This window comes from Triticum aestivum, chromosome 3B, assembly GCF_018294505.1.
Source record: "Triticum aestivum cultivar Chinese Spring chromosome 3B, IWGSC CS RefSeq v2.1, whole genome shotgun sequence".
Lineage (NCBI taxonomy): Eukaryota > Viridiplantae > Streptophyta > Magnoliopsida > Poales > Poaceae > Triticum > Triticum aestivum.
Genome location: NC_057801.1, coordinates 325,862,280 through 325,887,100, shown reverse-complemented (window position 1 = coordinate 325,887,100; position 24,821 = coordinate 325,862,280).

The window sequence follows — 24,821 nt, the reverse complement described above, 5'->3', positions numbered from 1 at the left end:
GATTAAAAAGTTTTTTATATGAAAAATCATCTACTCGAAAAGTTACATCCGAATTAAACTGGGAGAACTTTGTTAAACATTTTCAAAATCCCCAAAAACCTAACAGAAAAAAAGTTATGGGGCTTTCAAGATCTAGAGGTAAAAAAATTCAAACTTACTAGTGGCGCACCGTTTGCTAGGTGCGCCACTAGTAACAGAAAAAATGGTTTCGAATTTTTCTTGAATTTTTTTTCGGGATTTTTTTCTTCAAAATATGATACGTAATATGAACGGAAGTTTGAAATATTTTTTCAAAATTTCATCACACTCATGAACATGAACAAAGTCCTACAACAAGGTTTAATAGGTTGGATAGAACTCTGAAGTTAAGCGTGCTTGGGCTGGAGTAGTGTGACAATGGGTGACCTTTCAGGAAGTTTGACCATGGAGTGCGATTTGACCTGAGATTAAGCATATTGACCTGGGATTAAGCCACAGTGACCCGAGATTAAGAAAAAACGAAAAAAAAATAAAAAAAAATTTGAATTTTTTTTAAAATAAAAAAATTTGAATTTTTTTGAATTTTTTTATTACTAATGGCGCACTTCTATGTGGTGCGCCATTACTAAGTCAGATAGTAATGGCGCACCTCTAGGCATACTAATGGCGCACTACAGGTGCGCCATTAGTATCTCGTATACTAATGGCGCACCAGTGATGCGCCATTAATAAAAAATACTAGTGGCGTGGTACTAATGGCGCACCAGTAGTGCGCCATTAGTAGGCAAAACTGGTGGGCCATTAGTAGGCCTTTTCCTAGTAGTGGTGAGCGCGGCTGTATTCTGTGCTTTCTTCCTTCGACTAACTCGCAGGGACCTCCGGAGCCAGGACCACGGGTCGCAATCCACCCAAGGCACCTTCATGAGGCTAGCCACCCCCTTTTCACGCAATTCGCTTGCACGTTAAAGGGGGAACCCCGAGCATCGCGCCTCTGGGGCCGCTACTGGCCCTCGAGCCCTCACCCCCTGGCCTTGATCATGGCATTGCGACCTGGCATACTAGTGGTGGCTGAGCCTTGCTCAAGGGCCGGGACCCAAGGACGTAGAGCACCCATATGAGCTAGGAAGAAGGGGTCGTGTCACGACCGGTTTTCCAATAAAAATATTTATTGAGAAACCAATCTTTTGAGTCCAGCATGAGACAAATCCTCCTCACTGGTAGACAAATTCTTGATACAATAAGCCAGTAGCATCAAATATATTACAGGGTCGAACTACGGTTGCTCAACCAAATTATTACAAGCACGCCAATAATTATACATAATGGCGGATATGACACAGTGGTGTGGAGGCATACTACTGACTCGAGGATAGGGCAGTGGTGGAGAAACACAGCGGGGAGAGAAATACAAGACTCTAAGTCTATCATCTCATCGAGCGTCGAGGTGAGGCTCGATGAATTTATTTGGTAGCGGAAGCGGATATAAAACAGTGACCAAATCCAGGGTCGCACGAGACTGACTGGAACTCCTCTAGGTGTCGGACTCGCTATCAAACTCTTCATCCATGAGATCGCCTTCATCAGCATCTGGCCAAATCAACAAGCCAGTGAGTACTTTGAAAGTACTCGCAAGACAGTTCGGACGTAAGATATAAAAAATGCATGCATGAATGCGTCCTGATTAATTCACCAATGTACATTCAAAAATTAGCATAACAAGGTAAGTAAAAGGGAGACGGCGGTAGTCCGCCTGAAATCCCAACAAGACATAAATGAATACCGATCGGGTGTCTGAAGCGACACCTCGAAGGTTAATAAATAAATAAAAGGAAATGATGCCACAGTCGGGCGTCTTAGCGACGCCACATAAAGGGCTTTAAAAGAAATACCACAGTTGGACGTCGGGGCGACATCACAGAAAGGGCTTTTAAAAGAAATGCCACAGTCAGACGTCGGGGCGACATCACAGAGAGGGCTTTAAAAGAAATGCCACAGTTGGACGTCGGGGCAACATCACAGAGAGGGCTTTTAAAAGAAATGCCACAGTCGGACGTCGGGGCAACATCACAGAGAGGGCTTAAAAGAAATGCCACAGTCGGACGTCAGGGCGACATCACAGAGAGGGCTTTTAAAAGAAATGCCACAGTCGGACGTCGGGGCGACATCACAGAGAGGGCTTTAAACGAAATGCCACAGTCGGACGTCGGGGCAACATCATAGAGAGGGCTTTAAAAGAAAGTAAAATACAACAATGCCACAGTCGGACGTCTGAGCGACATCGCAGAAAGGGCTTTTATTCACAAGTAAATAATACTCATAATAAACATTTAATTCTTGAGAGTAAATGAGTTAGTCCATCCACAGGAATAATCATTTAACCGGAATTAGCACTCAAGCGAATCACCGGAGTCTCTGCCATCAAAACTGACATTTGATTAGGATAAGATAATATCAATCTGGGACAGGGAATAGATGATTTGGAGGAATATATGACTCTGCAGAGTTTGTACAAAATTTTTCCCACAGCCAACGGATTTCCGTAGTCACGAAGGACTAGTTCCGTTTACGGTATTTCGGAAGAAAACACAGCTAACCAGTACACACCCATCCTACCTCTCGATGCTAGGAATCACCCTAGACATCGTCCAAGAAAAACTTTTGAGACGGGGAGATCACAATCTCGAATAGCATGGGATCAAATTTATATACGCGCGCTCTAAGGGGTGCCCCCCTCTCGGTCCCAACCGGAAACACCCATGCCCCCTGACCGGATGACTGGCTTTAATCCAGGGCCATGGAACCATCATCACAGCCTCTCCTTTTGGTGTGTACCAGAAAAGCGGTTTGCAACTTACTAAACCATATTCCTTGCGGAAAACATGTGGTAGTACAGGGAAGGAAATGAGAGGAACTGGACCGATACAGTTTGACACTGAAGTCACATAGTCTGGCATAAGACTGGCATGCTATGACACTGCCATCTTACCCATCCTCATGCCAACACATGGCCATTCATACTCACAACCATCCACTTATGGATCATCGAACTCACTTACCTCATTATCGCATAAAATAACGTTCATCGATATGCTTCTCAACATGCTATGAAACTAACTAAATGCAAAACATGCCAAGACACTCATCATATAAAAAGTTCAAACATGCTTGCCTGGTTCAGATTAGTCGGAGCCTAGCTCAGTGAAGTTCGTGGCTCCGTCACCTCCTTCGGTATCTACGGTATAAAGAAAATATATGCGCTATCGTAAATACCAAGGAGTGCACAAAAAGTATTCCAAATATTTTTCAAATAAATCTGATAAAAAACTAGACAAAATTTTAAAGAGAACAGAAAAAGAACCAATCAAAAATACTTTTCTGTTTAAAAGTTATAAGGGTTTTTGTCCAGGGACTCATCTGTAATGAAACAAAAGATTTCGGGGGTAGCTTATAAGAACAGAAAACGCTTCGGCAGGAACTACGCCAGCCCAAAGGGAAAACGCATTTTGCCCAAAGGCGCTTCCAGAAAACGTTTCAATAGAGAGAGCAGAGAGGCTGACGGTGGGGTCCCACCCGTCAGGTTTGAACTTTCAAAAGGGGGGGGGGCGAAGCTCATCGGCTCCCGAGAGCCGCGGTGGTCGCCGGCGGCGATCCACGGCGAGGCAGGGGGATCGGAGGGTACCTCCGTGCTCAGGGCGCCATTCCACGTCGGTTGGTGGTGGTGGTGGTCGCCGGCGAGTACCACGTCGACGGCGAGCTTTGCTCCGGCGGACGGCGGCTCGGGTGGTGGAGGGACTCGTCGGAGAGGGCTGCAGAGATCAAATTGAAGAGGGGGTTAGGCTCCTGGTAGCTAGAGAGGGTAACGGACGGGGTTTGGGCGCCGGAGATGGCCTCACCGGAGCGAATCGTGGTGGAGACCGAGGCAGATCGGGACGGCCGGAGTTGGGGGAGGAGTCCTCCTAGTGGCCTGGCGTGGCGTTGGTGAGGAGTGGTGATGCTGCGTGCACGAGGGTGAGCTCGGGGGCCCTTTTTATAGGCGGCCCGAGGCGGTTGCCGTGAACGGGGATCTCCGGCGAGTGATTACGGCGGTGCTGTGGATGTGCAGTGGGATTAGGGGCTTGAGCATCGTCGTTGAGGTCCACCGGTCTCATTTAGGTGCTAAACGGGCTGGAGTTTGGTGCTTTGGGGTGAGTTCGACGGAACGGGGCGGCGCGGGCCCGTCGGCGGCAGGGAGCGCGTCCTGTGCTTGCCGGCCACGGTGGCGGTGCCACGGGCGTGCGCTGGCACGCATGAGGCCACGCGGAGAGCAGAGGGGCGATGCGCGGTGCGGAACGGCGTTGAGCCGCCGTTCTTGTCCCCTGTCGGCCGCCACGGGAGGTCCCGACGCCGCAGAAGACGCCGGCGAGGGCGGGCCAGCGTGCCACCGACGCCAGGAAGGCTCCACGCACGCGTGTGAAGCTCCGGACAAGAGGGAGGGGCTGCGAGGAACGTGCCAAATGCACTGTCTACGCGTGATAGAAACTGACGGACGAAAACGACACTGAAAACTGAATTTCTGAATTTTGAACAGCAACAGTGCCTACAAGGTGTTCGACAGAATGAATTTGGCCTCTGGTGATTTTTCCTTGAGCTGATTTTTGGTGGAGTGGCTACTCATTGCTCCAGTAGGCTGCCTGAATTTTGGTGGAATCTTTGGAGCAGTGTAGATATGAATTTCATCAAATTTGGCAAATCTGGTCCAAACTTGCAGAGACTGAATTTTGAAAAATTTGAAAAGAGGAGGAGTGGATCAAGATGGTTCTGGGTTGTGGGTACAAAGGACTATCCAGGAGAGTTGGTTTGAGGTCAAAACTCAAATGCAATAGGGTACTTGCTTTGAAAATTACTCAGGCTCCAAATGATTTTCAGAATTGATTTGAGAGGAAAAATAATTAGAATAAAATCCAAAACTTGCTTGGATTAGTTGGGACAGAGAACTTAGGTTGATTACAAGGAGTAGGGGAGGTTTTGGAGGGGTTTTATCACATGGGCAAAGATGCAAAGTCATGGGTGGTTTTCAAGATAAGAAAATCCCAAGTTTTTCATAGAGTTCTTTTTAAAAGAAAAAGATTAAACTCCCAAAATAAATTTGAGAGGGAACCAACAGAGAAGAAGTTTCAAAAGGTTCAAACACCAAAGTTTGAAAAAATAAAATCCTAGCCAAAGCAAAGGAAGTTTTTAAGAGGAAGGTTTTCTGAAAGAAAATTTTTAAATGGCCTCTCTTCAAAAACCACAAAGTTTTTTGATAAAAACCAAATAAAAATTTTGGAGTGTCACAACACCTACCCCCTTAGGAAAAATCTCGTCCCCGAGATTTCAGCTGATCCTTAAACAAGTGTGGATGCTCTGTCCGAAGAAAATCATCGCTTTCCCAAGTTGCTTCACTGTCGGTGTGATTGCTCCACTGGACTTTGAAAAACTTGATGGTCTTCTGTCGGGTCCTCCTTTCAGACTCCTCTAATATTCTTACGGGACGTTCCCGATAAGTGAGGTCTGGCTGCACGTCAATGTTCTCATGGGATACTTGCTTCTCTGGGTTGCTTACGCACTTCCTTAATTGAGAGACGTGGAACACGTCGTGAATGTCAGATAAGTCTTCTGGTAAGTCTAGCTGGTAGGCTACAGTGCCTCTTCGTGCCACTATGCAGAATGGTCCAATGAATCTTGGTGCTAACTTTCCTTTAATCTTAAACCGTTGCAGTCCTCTCATAGGGGATACTCTCAGGTATACGAACTCACCGGGTTCGAAGCTGACCCTACGATGTTTCTGATCATAATAACTCTTCTGTCGACTTTGAGCGGTCTTAAGTCGGTCTCTGATTAGCTTGACCTTTTCCTCGGCTTCTCTGAGCATGTCTGGTCCGAAGATGCGGCTGTCTCCGGTCTCTGACCAATTTAACAGGGTACGACATCTTCGTCCGTATAAAGCCTCAAATGGTGCCATTTGTAGGCTGGCCTGGTAGCTATTGTTATACGCGAACTCGGCGTATGGCAGACTTTCTTCCCAACTGGTTCCATATGTGAGGACACATGCTCTCAGCATGTCTTCTAAAATTTGGTTTACGCGTTCAGTCTGTCCATCAGTCTGTGGGTGGTATGCGGTATTGAAGGCTAGTTGGGTTCCCAGAGCCTGTTGTAAATGCTCCCAAAATCTTGAGACGAACTGAGTGCCTCTGTCGGATATTATAGTCTTCGGGACACCGTGCAGACAAACTATACGGGAAAGATAAATCCTGGCAAGCCTCTGAGTGTTGTAGGTTGTCTTCACTGGAATAAAGTGTGCCACTTTGGTCAACCTGTCAGTGATGACCCATATGGCATCATTCCCGTGTTGTGACCGAGGTAGTCCGACAATAAAATCCATCCCTATTTCATCCCATTTCCACTCAGGTATTTTGTTCGGTTGCAGTAGTCTGGCTGGTCTCTGATGCTCAGCTTTTATGCATTGACATGAGTCGCAACATGCAATGAAGGTGGCTATGTCCCTCTTCATACCGTGCCACCAAAATCTTTCCTGAATATCCTTATACATTTTGGTTCCTCTAGGGTGAATTGAATATGGAGTGGTGTGTGCTTCAGCTAAAAATTTCTGTTTAAGGTCTGCTATGTTTGGCACGCAGAGCCTTTCTCCGTACCATAATATTCCTTCCTTGTCTATGAAGAATTCCGAGGCCTTGCCCATACTCAACTTTCTTTTGATGCCTTCGATGCTGGTGTGACCGGGCTGAGCTTCTTTGATTTTCTCCACAAGGTTGGGTTGTATTTCCAAGTTTGATATGGTGCATTTTGCTACCATTATCAAGTTGAGCTTGGCAAATTCTTGATGGAATTCGGGCCTCAAGCTGTGCAGATAGTTTTCGTCGGAGCTGGGGTTCCGACTAAGGGCATCGGCCACTACATTTGCTTTCCCTAGATGGTAATGGATACCAACATCATAATCCTTTACTAACTCCAACCAACGTCGTTGCCGTAAGTTTAGTTCTGGCTGTGTGAAAATATATTTGAGACTTTTGTGATCCGTATATATTTCACATCGATTCCCAAGTAAGAAATGCCTCCATTCCTTGAGTGCATGAATAACTGCTGCCATTTCTAAGTCATGAGTGGGATAATTTTCCTCGTGCTTGTGAAGTTGCCTTGAAGCGTAGGCGACAACCTTGCCTTCCTGCATCAACACGCATCCGAGACCCTTTCTGGACGCGTCACAAAATACTTCAAAATTCTTGTGTATGTCGGGTACAATTAATACCGGTGCTGTTGTTAACTTCCACTTTAGCTCTTGGAAACTTTTCTCGCAGGCTTCTGTCCATTCAAACTTCTTATCTTTCTTGAGCAACTGTGTCATAGGCTTGGCTATGGTGGAAAATCCTTCAATAAATCTGCGGTAATATCCTGCCATTCCCAAGAAACTCCGTATGTCTGTTACGCTGGCTGGTGACTTCCAGCCAAGTACGGCCTTGACTTTCTCTGGGTCCACTGCGATACCGTCTTGGGTCATTACGTGGCCTAGAAAGCCTACTTGTCTTAGCCAAAATTCGCACTTGCTGAACTTGGCATACAATTGGTGTTTCCTTAGCTCTCCTAGCACAATCCTGAGATGTTCTGCGTGCTCTTCTGGTGTCTTGGAGTATACCAGAATATCGTCGATGAATACCACGACGAACTTGTCCATAAACTTCATAAATACTTTGTTCATGAGGTGAACAAAATATGCTGGGGCGTTAGTTAATCCAAATGGCATCACTGTGAACTCGTACAGTCCATATCTGGAGGTGAAGGCTGTTTTGGGGATATCTTCCGTTCGTACCTTCAATTGATGGTATCCTGACCTTAAGTCAATTTTTGAGAATACCTTGGCCTGAGTGAGTTGATCAAACAAATCATTTATCCTTGGCATCGGGTATTTGTTTTTGACTGTGACCATGTTAAGTGCTCGATAGTCAATACACAATCTCAGCATTCCATCCTTCTTTTTGGCAAATAAAATTGGTGATCCCCAAGGTGAGGAGCTGGCTCGAATGTATCCTTTTTCCAGTAATTCCTTTATTTGCTTCTTCAACTCGATCAACTCGGATGGTGCCATTCTGTATGGTTTCTTGTATATGGGGGTGGTTCCTGGTGCTAGCTCAATGCGGAATTCTATTTCTCGGTCTGGTGGCATGCCTGGTAGTTCTTCAGGGAATACATCTGGAAATTCACACACTACTGGAACCTTGTTTAACTCAGAAACGTCCACCTTATTTAATCTCGGTTGCCGGGGTATTTTTCCTTCCTTGGCCGATACTCTTATTGTCTTCCCTTGGTGGTGTGTGAGAATTACGGTCCTATTGAAACAGTCGATAAAACCCTTATTGGTGGTTAGCCAATCCATCCCTAGGATGACATCCAGTCCTTTATTTTCCAACACAATAAGATTTGCGTGAAACTCCAATCCTTCGAACTAAATGACCACATTCTGACAGTAATTCTGAGTAACTTGCTGAATCCCAGGGGACTTGATGGTCATGGATTTCTCCAAAGGAAGCATCGAAAAATTATTTTGCAAAGCAAAACTTTTCGAAATGAAAGAGTGAGAAGCTCCAGAATCAAACAAAACCATTGCAGGTATTGTGTTGACAGGAAACGTACCGAGTACGATATCCGGAGCATTTTGTGCCTCCTCTTTGGTTACGTGGTTCAGATGACCCTTCCTGTGGTTATTGTTGGGATTGAAATTGTTTCGCTTGGGCGCGGAATTGTTACCGCCGTTGTTCGGCTTTGGGGTTGAATTCCTTGGCTTGGGGCACTGTTTGGCATAGTGCCCTTCTTCTCCACAAGCGTAACAAGTAACGCCGGGGCGATAGGTGAATTCCTTGTCCCTTGCATGAAAATTCTTGATTGGGCGTGAGACATTGGATGAGGATTTGTGTGTCCCACCCTTTTGAAAATCTGTCTTGCTTCGGTGATTGCGAGCATGATTAGTCTGGTCCCTTTTTCGCTTGCGGATATCTTCCAGACTGCGTCTCTCATTTTCTAGAGTAATGGCTTTGTCTACCAGTGTTTTAAAATCAGGAAAAGTGTGCACGACCAGTTGGCATTTAAGCGCGGGCGCCAGACCGTCAAGGAATTTCTCCATCTTCTTGATTTCAGTCATACGCTCTTCATTGGCGTAGCGGGACAATAGAGTAAATTGACTGTTGTAATCTGACACTGTCATGTTCCTTTGTTTGAGGTCATCGAATTCTCTCTTCTTGATTTTCATAATACTCTTAGGAATGTGTGCACCACGGAAACCTTCCTTGAAATCATCCCAGGTTATGTCATTTTCGTTGGGATGCATGTGCAGAAAATTCTCCCACCACGATGCGGCTGCTCCTGTGAGATAGTGCGGAGCATACAATACCTTTTCGGGGTCTGAACATTTTGCAATAATTAATTTTCTCTCCATATCTCGAAGCCAGTCCTCGGCTTCAAGAGGTTTGCCAGTGTGAGAAAATGTTTGAGGACGTGTCTTCTGTAGCTCAGATAACTTGGAATGCTGCTGATACTGTCCATGGTGATTTCCCATGTTGATGACTTGGTTCATCATTTCCCGATGTTGTTGCTGACTCTGCTCATAAAGGCGGCACATTTGTGAAAATGCCGATTCACTGCCCTGTTGGCTTGACTGTCCCTGAGTGAACTCGTTGCTGGGTTGTGCATCAAAATTTTCCTCTGGTGGAGTTGGCATGGAGCGAGTCCAAGGACGAGACATTTTTCACTCTGGGGAAATATTTTTGTAAAACTCATAAGAAGAGCGGAAAGAGTCGCAAAAACAATTCCAAAAAAATGCATAAAGCTGGCAAATAAAACTAAATAACCCAGCTTACTTAAGAAGAACAAATCGTCTTGCGCACGGAGAAGGACTGCTCATTACATATCTTACACGCGGCGGTAATTATACCATACATCACTCAGGATATGCGTACATAATCCTGACATGTTATTTAGGCTAGTGCACTTCTCCAGATCCTACATGATGCGCAAACAGGCTACTTCTCACGACCTATGTACATATCTTACAAAGCGGTACAATACCTGGCAGCTAGGCGTACTTAGGCAGAGATGTTGACGACCTCCTTTGCCCTGCCAAGGGCGAGGCGTAGCGAGGTTGGGGACTCGACTTCCTCCTCGCTAATGGGCTCCATACATGTAGTGTTGCGCAGAGTGGACAGAGCGGTTGCCAGGGGCGGAGCAACACGTATAGGAGTGGGCGCGAAGGGTGGTGCAGTGCGCGCTGAAGTGGGTGCAATGGCTTGGTTGAATTCTTCGGTAGAAGGCAGGCGACGAGTAGGCGTATAAGATGCTGATGATGAGACAAAAGTCAGTGGCGGTGCGATGGGTAGGAGCTCCCTCCTGTTGGCAGCACAGCCATGAACTGAGTCCATGCGGGTAGCTACGAAGTCGTCCACCAGGTTGTCGAAGGCTGCCTCCAGGGCCCGGAGATACTCAATGAGCATCTCAAAAGCCTCGTCTCGTTCTCCTCTGGGGCAGGAGTATGCGTAGTGACAGGTGTAAGGCACATGGCACGGAAGATAACGGTAGCGACGAGTCTTCATCACGGGAAGGACATCCCTGAGACGAGCTATCGCCTCGCGGGCTGCCATCTGCATAGCATGCCTCTCCGTAGGCATGGCTCTTCCCACGAACCGGAAGCGGCGTAACTCACCACGCCCTCCCTTGAACTGCACCGCGGCCTGGTGCATAGTCAGACTGTCGTTGACTCGGTGCTGGCAGAGTGTGAAGACTGGGCGCACAGATGGCCCCATCGCGACCTGAACGATGAAGGAAAGAAGCTTGACGAACCCATCGGGCACGTTGGCGAAGGTCTGAGACTCGCAGCTGTTGTCGGCCATCTACAAAAGTAGGCAAAAATTCTGCATGGTCAGATCATAAATTTATGCTGACTGACAAAAAATGACTACAATAGCAAAAATATAAATTAGCTCTATCATGCTAATAACCAATTAGCGATCGCACCTAGTGGCTTCCTACAGTCAGCCTGGCTCTGGTACCAAGCTTGTCACGACCGGTTTTCCAATAAAAATATTTATTGAGAAACCAATCTTTTGAGTCCAGCATGAGAGAAATCCTCCTCACTGGTAGACAAATTCTTGATACAATAAGCCAGTAGCATAAAATATATTACAGGGTCGAACTACGGTTGCTCAACCAAATTATTACAAGCACACCAATAATTATACATAATGGCGGACATGACACAGTGGTGTGGAGGCATACTACTGACTCGAGGATAGGGCGGTGGTGGAGAAACACAGCAGGGAGAGAAATACAAGACTCTAAGTCTATCATCTCATCGAGCGTCGAGGTGAGGCTCGATGAATTTATTTGGTAGCGGAAGCGGATATAAAACAGTGACCAAATCCAGGGTCGCACGAGACTGACTGGGACTCCTCTAGGTGTCGGACTCGCTATCAAACTCTTCATCCATGAGATCGCCTTCGTCAGCATCTGGCCAAATCAACAAGCCAGTGAGTACTTTGAAAGTACTCGCAAGACAGTTCGGACATAAGATATAACAAATGCATGCATGAATGCGTCCTGATTAATTCACCAATGTACATTCAAAAATTAGCATAACAAGGTAAGTAAAAGGGAGACGGCGGTAGTCCGCCTGAAATCCCAACAAGACATAAATGAATACCGATCGGGTGTCTGAAGCGACGCCTCGAAGGTTAATAAATAAATAAAAGGAAATGATGCCACAGTCGGGCGTCTTAGCGACGCCACATAAAGGGCTTTAAAAGAAATACCACAGTCAGACATCGGGGCGACATCACAGAAAGGGCTTTTAAAAGAAATGCCACAATCGGACGTCGGGGCGACATCACAGAGAGGGCTTTAAAAGAAATGCCACAGTCGGACGTCGGGGTGACATCACAGAGAGGGCTTTTAAAAGAAATGCCACAGTCGGACGTCGGGGCGACATCACAGAGAGGGCTTAAAAGAAATGCCACAGTCGGACGTCGGGGCGACATCACAGAGAGGGCTTTAAAAGAAATGCCACAGTCGGACGTCGGGCGACATCACAGAGAGGGCTTTAAACGAAATGCCACAGTCGGACGTCGGGGCGACATCACAGAGAGGGCTTTAAAAGAAAGTAAAATACAACAATGCCACAGTCGGACGTCTGAGCGACATCGCAGAAAGGGCTTTTATTCACAAGTAAATAATACTCATAATAAACATTTAATTCTTGAGAGTAAATGGGTTAGTCCATCCACATGAATAATCATTTAACCGGAATTAGCACTCAAGCGAATCACCGGAGTCTCTGCCATCAAAACTGACATTTGATTAGGATAAGATAATATCGATCTGGGACAGGGAATAGATGATTTGGAGGAATATATGACTCTGCAGATTTTGTACAAAATTTTTCCCACAGCCAACGGATTTCCGTAGTCACGAAGGACTAGTTCCGTTTACGGTATTTTGGAAGAAAACACAGCTAACCAGTACACACCCATCCTACCTCTCGATGCTAGGAATCACCCTAGACATCGTCCAAGAAAAACTTTTGAGACGGGGAGATCACAATCTCGAATAGCATGGGATCAAATTTATATACGCGCGCTCTAAGGGGTGCCCCCCTCTCGGTCCCAACCGGAAACACCCATGCCCCCTGACCGGATGACTGGCTTTAATCCAGGGCCATGGAACCATCATCACGGCCTCTCCTTTTGGTGTGTACCAGAAAAGCGGTTTGCAACTTACTAAACCATATTCCTTGCGGAAAACATGTGGTAGTACAGGGAAGGAAATGAGAGGAACTGGACACTGAAGTCACATAGTCTGGCATAAGACTGGCATGCTACGACACTGCCATCTTACCCATCCTCATGCCAACACATGGCCATTCATACTCACATCCATCCACTTATGGATCATCGAACTCACTTACCTCATTATCGCATAAAATAACGTTCATCGATATGCTTCTCAACATGCTATGAAACTAACTAAATGCAAAACATGCCAAGACACTCATCATATCAAAAGTTCAAACATGCTTGCCTGGTTCAGAGTAGTCGGAGCCTAGCTCGGTGAAGTTCGCGGCTCCGTCACCTCCTTCGGTATCTACGGTATAAAGAAAATATATGCGCTATCGTAAATACCAAGGAGTGCACAAAAAGTATTCCAAATATTTTTCAAATAAATCTGATAAAAAACTAGACAAAATTTTAAAGAGAATAGAAAAAGAATCAATCAAAAATACTTTTCTGTTTAAAAGTTATAAGGGTTTTTGTCCAGGGACTCATCTGTAATGAAACGGAAGATTTCCAGGGGGTAGCTTATAAGAACAGAAAACGCTTCGGCAGGAACTACGCCAGCCCAAAGGGAAAACGCATTTTGCCCGAAGGCGCTTCCAGAAAACGTTTCAATAGAGAGAGCAGAGAGGCTGACGGTGGGGTCCCACCCGTCAGGTTTGAACTTTCAAAAAGGGGGGGGGGGGCGAAGCTCGTCGGCGCTCGAGAGCCGCGGTGGTCGCCGGCGGCGATCCACGGCGAGGCAGGGGGATCGGAGGGTACCTCCGTGCTCAGGGCGCCATTCTGCGTCGGTTGGTGGTGGTGATGGTCGCCGGCGAGTACCACGTCGACGGCGAGCTTTGCTCCGGCGGACGGCGGCTCGGGTGGTCGAGGGACTTGTCGGAGAGGGCTGCAGAGATCAAATTGAAGAGGGGGTTAGGCTCCTGGTAGCTAGAGAGGGTAACGGACGGGGTTTGGGAGCCGGAGATGGCCTCACCGGAGCAAATCGTGGTGGAGGCCGAGGCGGATCGGGGCGGCCGGAGTTGGGGGAGGAGACCTCCTCGAGGTCCTCCTAGTGGCCTGGCGTGGCATTGGTGAGGAGTGGTGATGCTGCATGCACGAGGGTGAGCTCGGGGGCCCTTTTTATAGGCGGCCCGAGGCGGTTGCTGTGAACGGGGATCTCCGGCGAGTGATTACGGCGGTGCTGTGGATGTGCAGTGGGATTAGGGGCTTGAGCATCGTCGGTGAGGTCCACCGGTCCCATTTAGGTGCTAAACGAGCTGTAGTTTGGTGCTTTGGGGTGAGTTCGACGGAACGGGGCGGCGCGGGCCCGTCGGCGGTAGGGAGCGCGTCCTGTGCTTGCCGGCCACGGTGGCGGTGCCACGGGCGTGTGCTGGCACGCATGAGGCCACGTGGAGAGCAGAGGGGCGATGGGCGGTGCGGAACGGCGTTGAGCCGCCGTTCTTGTCCCCTGTCGGCCACCACAGGAGGTACCGACTCGCAGAAGACGCCGGCGAGGGCGGGCCAGCGTGCCACCGACGCCAGGAAGGCTCCACGCACGCGTGTGAAGCTCCGGACAAGAGGGAGGGGCTGCGAGGAACGTGCCAAATGCACTGTCTACGCGTGATAGAAACTGACGGACGAAAACGACACTGATAACGGAATTTCTGAATTTTGAACAGCAACAATGCCTGCAAGGTGTTCGACATAATGAATTTGGCCCCTGGTGATTTTTCCTCAAAATAATATAAGTGAAGCATGAGAGATAAACAATTTCTTCAAAATTAAGCCACCGTCGTGCTCTAATAGATATAAGTGAAGCACTAGAGCAAAAACTATCTAGCTCAAAAGATATAAGTGAAGCACATAGAGTATTCTAACAAATTCTAATCAAGTGGGTTTCTCCCAAAAGGTGTGTACAGCAAGGATGATTGTGGAAAACTAAAAATCAAAGACTAATATCATACAACACACTCCAAGCAAAACACATATCATGTGGCGAATAAAAATATAGCTCCAAGTAAAGTTACCGATAAACAAAGACGAAAGAGGGGATGCCTTCCGTGGGCATCCCCAAGCTTAAGCTTTTGGCTATTCTTGAATATCTTGGGGTGCCTTGGGCATCCCTAAGCTTAGGCTCTTGCCACTCCTTATTCCATAGTCCATCAAATCTTTACCCAAAACTTGAAAACTTCACAACACAAAACTCAACAGGAAATCTCATAAGCTACGTTAGCGAAAGAAAGCAAAACCACCACATAAGGTACTATAATGAACTCATTCTTTATTTATATTGGTGTTAAACCTACTGTATATCAAGTTCTCTATGGTTGATACCACTTAATACTAGCCATAGATGCATCAAAATAAGCAAACAACACATCAAAGGCAGAATCTGTCAAAAAACAGAACAGTCTGTAGCAATCTGTAACCCTCGAATACTTCTGGAACTCTAAAAATCCTACCAAAATAGGAAGTCCTGGACAATGTGTCTATTGATCTACAACAAAAAGAATCAACACAAAAGCATTTTTACGTGAATTAACAAAACTAATTTCGTGCGCACAAAGTTTCTATTTTTCAGCAGAATCAAATTAACTATCACCATAGGTTATCCTATAGGTTCTACTTGGCACAAACACTAATTAAGACATAAAAGCACATCTAAATAGAAGGTAGATGCAAAATTTATTACTAAACAGAAACAAAAACAAAAACAAAAACACAAATAAAATTGGGTTGCCTCCCAACTAGCGCTATCGTTTAATGCCCCTAGCTAGGCATAAAAGCGAGGATAGATCTAAGTAGTGCCCTCTTTGGCACTCAATTCCTCAATAGAGCACTTATGATCTTTAGGGTTTTTTCCCTTTTTAGCAATGATTAAACCCTTAGGCAAGAATTCAAGAAATTCATTTGTAGCAAAAGGTTCTTTAATGATAGAAAGACAATTGGGATGAACACTTATTGATTTGAGATCCACATTTCCCTTACTAGAAGATTCACCCTTAGTTTTAGGAACATAGATAAATTTGACAGTTTTGGTAGGAGGATTTGGAGTGTTTTTCACGAAAGAAAACACCGACCCTAAGTTGGTAATGATATCCTCAAGTTTACCGATTCTCGTAGAATCTAGATCTATTTTTTCATTAACTATAGGTTCTTTCTCTTTAAAAAATTTCAAAGTAACTCCAACCCTAGATCCATATTGGGTAATTTGATTATGAATCTTTTGATCCAAATTCTCAATCAACTCAACAGTGGCAACTTTATTTTCAATAATTTCAAGCCTTTGCATCACATGTTCCAAAGTTAAAATAGTTCCATTAACCAAAAGAGGTGGTGGGCCAAACAAATCTAGCATAGCATTATAAGCATCAAACGTATGGCTACTCAAGAAATCCCCTCCGGTAATGGTATCAAGAATGCATCTATTCCAAGGAGTAATGCCTACATAAAAATTGCGAAGAAGAACGGAAGTAGAAAGCTTCCTAGTAGATTTATTTTGAGCATTGCAAATTCTATGCCAAGCATATTTTAAATTTTCTCCCTCCCTTTGCTTAAAACTAAGAATTTCATGTTCGGGAGTAATAACAAGGATAGGAGGACTAGCCATGACAACGAGCAAACAAAAGACAAGCGAAAGAGAGCGAAGGTTGGGAAAGAGAGGGCGAATAAAACGGCAAGGGTGAAGTGGGGGAGAGGAAAACGAGAGGCAAATGGCAAATAATCTAAATGAGAGGGAGATGAGTTTGTGATGGGTACTTGGTATGTCTTGACTTGAGCGAAGACCTCCCCGGCAACGGTGCCAGAAATCCTTCTTGCTACGTCTTGAGCTTGCGTTGGTTTTCCTTGAAGAGGAAAGGGTGATGCAGCAATAGTAGCGTAAGTATTTCCCTCAGTTTTTGAGAACCAAGGTATCAATCTAAGGAGGCTCCTCAAAAGTCTCACGCACCTACACAAACAAACAAAGAACTCGCAACCAACGCAATAAAGGGGTTGTCAATCCGTTCATGGCCACTTGCGAAAGTGAGATCTGGTAGAGATAATGTGATAAGATAAATATATTTTTGGTATTTTATAATATTGATTGGAAAAGTAAAGATGCAAGTAAAAGTAGATTGAAAGCAAATATGCTAAGAGATAGACCCGTGGGCCATAGGTTTCACTAGTGGCTTCTCTCAAGATAGCATAGTATTACGGTGGGTGAACAAATTACTGCCGAGCAATTGATAGAAAAGCGAATAATTATGAGATTATCTAGGCATGATCATGTATATAGGCATCACGTCCGTGACAAGTAGACCGACTCCTGCCTGCATCTACCACTATTACTCCACACATCGACCGCTATCCAGCATGCATCTAGAGTATTAAGTTCATAACAACAGAGTAACGCATTAGGAAAGATGACATGATGTAGAGGGATAAACTCATGCAATATGATATAAACCCCATCTCTTTATCCTCGATGGCAACAATACAATACGTGCCTTGCTGCCCCTGCTGTCACTAGGAAAGGACACCGCAAGATTGAACCCAAAGCTAAGCACTTCTCCCAGTGCAAGAAAGATCAATCTAGTAGGCCAAACCAAACTGATAATTTGAAGAGACCTGCAAAGATAACTTAATCACACATAAAAGAATTGAGAGGAGATTCAAATATTTATCATAGAGAAACTTGATCATAAACCCACAATTCATCGGATCTCGACAAACACACCGCAAAAAGAGTTACATCGAATAGATCTCCAAGAAGATCGAGGAGAACATGGTATTGAGATCCAAAAAGAGAGAAGAAGCCATCTAGCTAATAACCATGGACCCGAAGGTCTGTGGTAAACTACTCACAACTCATCAGAGGGGCTATGGTGTTGATGTAGAAGCCCTCCGTGGTCGATTCCCCCTCCGGCGAAGCGCCGGCGAAGGCTTCAAGATGGGATCTCGTGAATACAGAAGGTTACGGTGGTGGAAATGGTTTTTGTGGTTGCCTTTGATGTTCTCGGTGTACATGGGTATATATAGGAGGAAGAAGTCGGTCGGTGGACGCCCGAGGGGCCCACGAGATAGGGGGTCGCGCCCAGTAGGGGTGGGTGCACCCTCCACCCTCGTGTCCACCTCGACTGCTTCTTGACTTGCACTCCAAGTCCTCTGGATCATGTTCGTTCCAAAAATCACGCTCCCGAAGGTTTCATTCTGTTTGGACTCCGTTTGATATTCCTTTTCTTGGAAATACTGAAATAGACAAAAAACAACAATACGGGCTGGGCCTCCGGTTAGTAGGTTAGTCCCAAAAATGATATTAATGTGTAAAGTAAAGCCCATAAACATCCAAAACGGGTAATATAATAGCATGGAACAGTCAAAAATTATAGATACGTTGGAGACGTATCAGTTGACACAGTCTGCAGGCAATTGGGGCCCGCGATGCTTCGCCCTTGCCCTTTGGCTTCGCCCTGAAGCCAAGCGTGTGCGCGCCTTGGGCTTGTGGGCTACTGTCGGCGTTCTAGGAACCAGGGTACCCAGACTTGCCTGCCTGCAGCACACGACATGGGTCCATCGACGTCCTGGTATGGCCCATCTTTAGCATCGACAAGACAAGACCCTCGTGAGGCAGACGACACCAAGACATCCGGAAGGAGCGGCCTCCCCAGACGGCCACCTGAGGAGTGGAGGTTCCTATGCAAGCGCTCACCTCCTGAGGTGGAGGTGACGCCAACCATGACGACCAAGGCCAGGTGCGCACTAGTGGGCGTAGAGAGACATGTTTTCTCTTTGGTGCTAAGGAGGCAGTCGCAGGCGCGGAGTCCCGAGGAATCAACCAAAGGTTACCGTTTATGTGCAACAAGACCAAGACCGCCAGGACGGCAGGACGAATGTCATCACTAAGCTCGCCGCGACGTCACGAATAGAAGCTTTGTAGGCGAAGACCACCTTTCCTTAGGATAATATGTACTACTGGCCCCCCTTCAAAATTTGCCACTGTGGGATCCCTTCCCGCCTAAGTTTTGGGGGAAGAGGATCGAGGCCACTATAAGTATAGCCTAGCCACCACGATAGCACCATAGAAAGGGCACAGGGGGAGAGAGGTCGAATCCCTGCAGCTTATATCCACCCCAGAGCAGACCTCGCGAGTCTGTTCTTCCTTGTACTAGTTCATCCTCAGCCCCGCACGAGGTAATCCACCACAAAGGAGGAGTAGGGTTTTACACCACAAGGTGGCCCGAACCTAGGTAAACTACCGCGTCCATTTCCTTTCCTGTTCATCGAGCTAGGCCATGAGAGCAGCGAGTTGGCCGGCTGGAGAGGTTGAGTTCTTTGCACACGCCCCAAAGTTTGAACCTTTCTTGGGTCTGCGGAGCTCTGAAACCGACAGTTTTGCACTTTCAATACCTACATGGGTTAGCCCCACAAGGAAAATACAAGGATATCCATAGACATAGAGTGAATTGCAACATATGATGTCCATGAAAAACATTAGGTTACCTTGTCGCTTGTCTTACCAACAAGGGTGTTTGTGACTCCATGAACTTAGTGCAACATATGAAATTTGACTGCACAAGTCCTTGCCAAAATGAATATGAGTGAACACTCTAGTTCTTCTTCTTTGGGACCCACAACAACTGGATGGGAATCCTTGGAGTTGTAGTTGAACTTGATGAAGTAGAGCTTGACGTAGTCTTGGGAACCCACTTGACCATGGCTTTAGGTGCTTCTTCAAATGAGTCAATCTCCTCTTGAAGCTTGTCCTTGCCTTTTAGCTTGTGGTCTTGTGGTGGAAGATAATCTTGAGCTTGTGTTCCCTCAAAAGAAGCGGCGGTCATACTTCTCTTGTTGAGGAACAAACTTCGTCTTGGGGTATTGATCTTCTTCCCATTCAACTCCATTGGCATTGAACTTTCATTCAAAACCAACATGTTTATTCTACCAGTGTCCTCCTTGCTTGCGTACAATTTCCTCAAATTACTTACTCCCGGCAAGGCTCTTGTAAACACCTTTCTCTATAATTCCCTTCAATAAGCTATTTTCTTGCTCAAGTGTTACTTGGCTAAGAGAATCATTAGTGGAATCAAGAGAACTACTAGAAGCAACAATATTGGATTTATCATAGTTATTGTTACTACTAGAAGCAGAATCTTTCTTGCTCTTGTTACTAGGTTTAACTTCTGGCATGTAAGTGGACAAGAGGAGACATTTGGAAATGTGAGAAGAACTCTTCTTTCGAAGATCATCATTGATTGCTTTTAGGAACTCATGCTCATGCTCTAAATTTAGCTTCTCGAAGCGTAGCTTCTCATGAGTTCTTAGGAGCTCTCTATGATCCTCTTGAGTTGTTTCATGAGCTGACTTAAGATTGTTTAGTTCTTTAGTTAGATGCTCAATCTGCTTATTAGCATTGTCATTCATTTCATCTTGATTAGCATGATTAATAGCAAGTTCATTATAGCTTTCATCACTAGTTTTGTCAACAAGTAAATCATCATCACCTAGCAAATCATCTTCATCACTATTGAGATCAAGATACTCGGGGTGTGATACCTTGGGGCCTTTAGCCATGAAGCGTCTTCCAATTCCTTTAATTTGGTGAATCAAATATGTCACGGGAGTTGGATGACACTAGTGCAAGACCGGCAACACCGTTATCTTGAGTATATTTGAAGTCGGAGTGATAGCTTCTCTCGGAGTAGTTGTCGGAGTTGGAGCTGAAAATCCATTCGCCAACATGAGGTTGATGTCTTCGTCTTGTGTAGCTCTTTGATGACTTGTCTTTCCTCTCTGAATCCTTACTTCTTCGAGAGGGTCTTCATTCATAATGATCACATATACTCCTTCTCTCGCTTGAAGGTGATTCATCTCTTCTACTCCTCCTTTTTGGTGAGTCTTATCTTTTCTTGTAGGTTGCCATGCACTCATTGGAATAGTGTCTGAGTCTTCCACAATTGTAGCAATTATGATCGTGACTAGAAGATCTTTTATCATTGTGGGACCTTGACTTGGAGCTTCTCTCTTTGCTTCTACTCTTGTAGAACTCGTTGAAGTTTTTCACCATTAAGATCAATTCTTCATTGGAGACTTACTTGTCATTTGATGTTGTAGGAGCATCACTTGAAGCTTTGTATGGACCACTTGACTTGTTGTGGAGCTCTTCCTTATCCTTGAGTGACATCTCATGTGCAACAATTTTACCAATAACTTCCGTGGGCTTGAGATCTTTGTAATTGGGCATCATTTGGATCAATGTGCACGCGGTATCATATTTACCATCCAAAGCTCTAAGGATCTTCTTGATGATGAATTTGTCGGTCATCTCTTCACTTCCTAAGCCAGCAATCTCATTTGTGATGAGATCAAGCCTAGAGTACATTCAATGACTCCTTCACCATCCTTCGTCTTGAACTTGTCAACTTGACTTTGAAGCACATCCAACTTGGATCCCTTGACGGACTCGGTACCTTCGTGCATATCAACCAAAGTATCCCAAATTTCCTTTGCATTCTCAATGCAGCTAATTTTGTTGAATTCCTCGGGGTACAATCCATTGAAGAGAATATCACTAGCTTGAGCATTATATTGCAACAACTTCAATTGTTCCGCGGTTGCTTAATGATTCTGTTCTCTACCATCTTCAAAGAAATCACCTTGCAAACCAATATGAACAACAACCCAAACGATGGGGTTATGACCAAGAATATGCATTTTCATCTTAGGCTTCCAACTAGCAAAATTTGTACTATCAAAGTAAGGATCTTAACGGTTATTTTTACCCTCACTAGACGCCATACTCTCCTAGGTTGTGGAATCAAGGCTATGATCACCAAAGCAAGGGAAATCAAGGCTTATGGAGACCAAAACTCTAATACCACTTGTAGGATCAAAAGTATGTCTAGAGGGGGGTGATTAGACAATTTGACCAAATAAAAATATTCCTTTTCCCAATTTTAGTTGTGGGCAGATTTTAGCAATTATGACAAGTGAAGCAATGAACCTACACATGCAATTCTAAGAGTATAGCAATAAAATTTAAAACATCGCATATGAAGGTAAAGGGTAGGGTTTGGAGAAGGCAAACACAATGGAGACACAAAGATTTCTGGCATGGTTCCGATTGGTGGTGCTGCCGTACTTCCATGTTGACAGATACTTCAACCCACGAAGGGTAACGACTGCGCGAGTCCAGAGAGGGATCCACCCATTAAGGGTCCATGAAGAAGCAACCTTGTCCATCCCACCATGGCCATCGCCTATGAAGGACTTGCTTCACTCGGGTAGATCTTCACAAAGTAGGTGATCTCCTTGCCCTTACAAACTTCTTGGTTCAACTCCACATCTTATCATAGGCTCCCAAGTGACACCTAACCAATCTAGGATACACCACTCTCCAAAAGGTAATAGGCGGTGTGTTGATGATGAACTCCTTGCTCTTGTGCTTCAAATGGTAGTCTCCCCAACACTCAATTCTCTCACACAGATTTTGCTATGCTGGAATAAGGATTTGATTAGAAAGCAACTTGGCGAAGGAGAGAAATCAAGGTTCAAATGGTAGTGCTACGTCTTGAGCTTGCGTTGGTTTTCCTTGAAGAGGAAAGGGTGATGCAGCAATAGTAGCGTAAGTATTTCCCTTAGTTTTTGAGAACGAAGGTATCAATCCAGTAGGAGGCTCCTCAAAAGTCCCACGCACCTACACAAATAAACAAGAACTCGCAACCAGCGCAATAAAGGGGTTGTCAATCCCTTCACGGCCACTTGCGAAAGTGAGATCTGATAGAGATAATATGATAAGATAAATATATTTTTGGTATTTTATAATATAGATTGAAAAAGTAAAGATGCAAATAAAATTAGATTGAAAGCTTATATGATAAGAGATAGACCGGGGGCCATAGGTTTCACTAGTGGTTTCTCTCAAGATAGCATAAGTATTATGGTGGGTGAACAAATTACTGTCGAGCAATTGATAGAAAAGAGAATAATTATGAGATTATCTAGGCATGATCATGTATATAGGCATCACGTCCGTGACAAGTAGACCGAATCCTGCCTGCATCTACTACTATTACTCCACACATCGACCGCTATCCAGCATGCATCTAGAGTATTAAGTTCATAAAGAAGAGAGTAGCGCATTAAGAAAGATGACATGATGTAGAGGGATAAACTCATGCAATATGATATAAACACCATCTTTTTATCCTCGATGGCAACAATACAATACGTGCCTTGCTGCCCCTGCTGTCACTGGGAAAGGACACCGCAAGATTGAACCCAAAGCTAAGCACTTCTCCCATTGCAAGAATGATCAATCTAGTAGGCCAAACCAAACTGATAATTCGAAGAGACTTGCAAAGATAACTTAGTCACACATTAAAAGAATTCATAGGAGATTCAAATATTTCTCATAGATAAACTTGATCATAAACCCACAATTCATCGGATCTCGACGAACAAACCGCAAAAAGATTTGCATGGAATAGATCTCCAAGAAGATCAAGGAGAACTTTGTATTGAGATTCAATGAGAGAGAAGAAGCCATCTAGCTAATAACTATGGACCCGAAGGTCTGTGGTAAACTACTCACAACTCATCGGAGGGGCTATGGTGTTGATGTAGAAGCCGTCCGTGGTCGATTCCCCCTCCGGTGGAGCGCCGACGAAGCCTCAAAGATGGGGTCTCGCGGATACAGAAGGTTACGCTGGTGGAAATAGTTTTTCGTGGTCGCTTCTGATGTTTTCGGGGTACATGGGTATATGTAGGAGGAAGAAGTAGGTCGTTGGACGCCCGAGGGGCCCACAAGACAGGGGGCGCGCCCAGTGGGGGGGGGGGCGCCCTCCACCCTCATGGCCGCCTCGTTTATTTCTTGACTTCCACTCCAAGTCCTCTGGATCACGTTCGTTCCAAAAATCATGCTCCCAAAGGTTTCATTCCGTTTGGACTCCGTTTGATATTCCTTTTCTTCGAAACACTGAAATAGGCAAAAAATAACAACAATACAGGCTGGGCCTCCGGTTAGTAGGTTAGTCCCAAAAATGATATAAAAGTGTAAAGTAAAGCCCATAAACATCCAAAATAGGTAATATAATAGCATGGAACAATCAAAAATTATAGATACGTTGGAGACGTATCAAGCATCCCCAAGCTTAATTCCTGCTCGTCCTCGAGTAGGTAAATGATAAAAACAGAATTTTTGATGTGGATTGCTACCTAGCATAATTCTCAATGTAATTTTATTTATTGTGGCATGAATGTTCAGATCCAAATGATTCAAAATAAAAGTTCATATTGACATAAGAAATAGTAATACTTCAAGCATACTAATGAAAGCAATCATGTCTTCTCAAAATAACATGGCTAAAGAAAGTTCATCCCTACAAAACCATATAGTTTGGCTATGCTTCATTTTCGCCACACAAAAATGCTTCCATCTTGTACACCCCCGATGACAAGCCAAACAATTGTTTCATACTTAAATAATCTCAAACTTTTTCAACTTTCATGCAATACATGAGCATGAGCCATGGATATAGCACTATGGGTGGAATAGAATATGATGATGGGGATTGTGTGGAGAAGGCAAAGAAAGGAGAAAGTCTCATATTGACGAGGATAATGAACGGGCTATGGAGATGCCCATCAATTGATGTCAACATGAGGAGTAGGGATTACCATGCAATAGATGCACTAGAGCTATAAATGTATGAAAGCTCAACAAAAGAAACTAGTGGGTGTGCATCCAACTTGCTTGCACACGAAGACCTAGGGAATTTTGAGGAAGCCCATCGTAGGTATATACAATCCAAGTTCTATAATAAAAAATTCCCACTAGTACATGAAAGTGATAACATATGAGACTCTCTATATGAAGAACATGGTGCTACTTTGAAGCACAAGTGTGGAAAAAGATAGTAACATTGCCCCCTTTTTTATTTTCTTTTTTTGGGCCTTTCTTTTTTTATTTGGGGACAATGCTCTAATAATGATGATCATCACACTTCTATTTATTTACAACTCATGAATTACAACCCA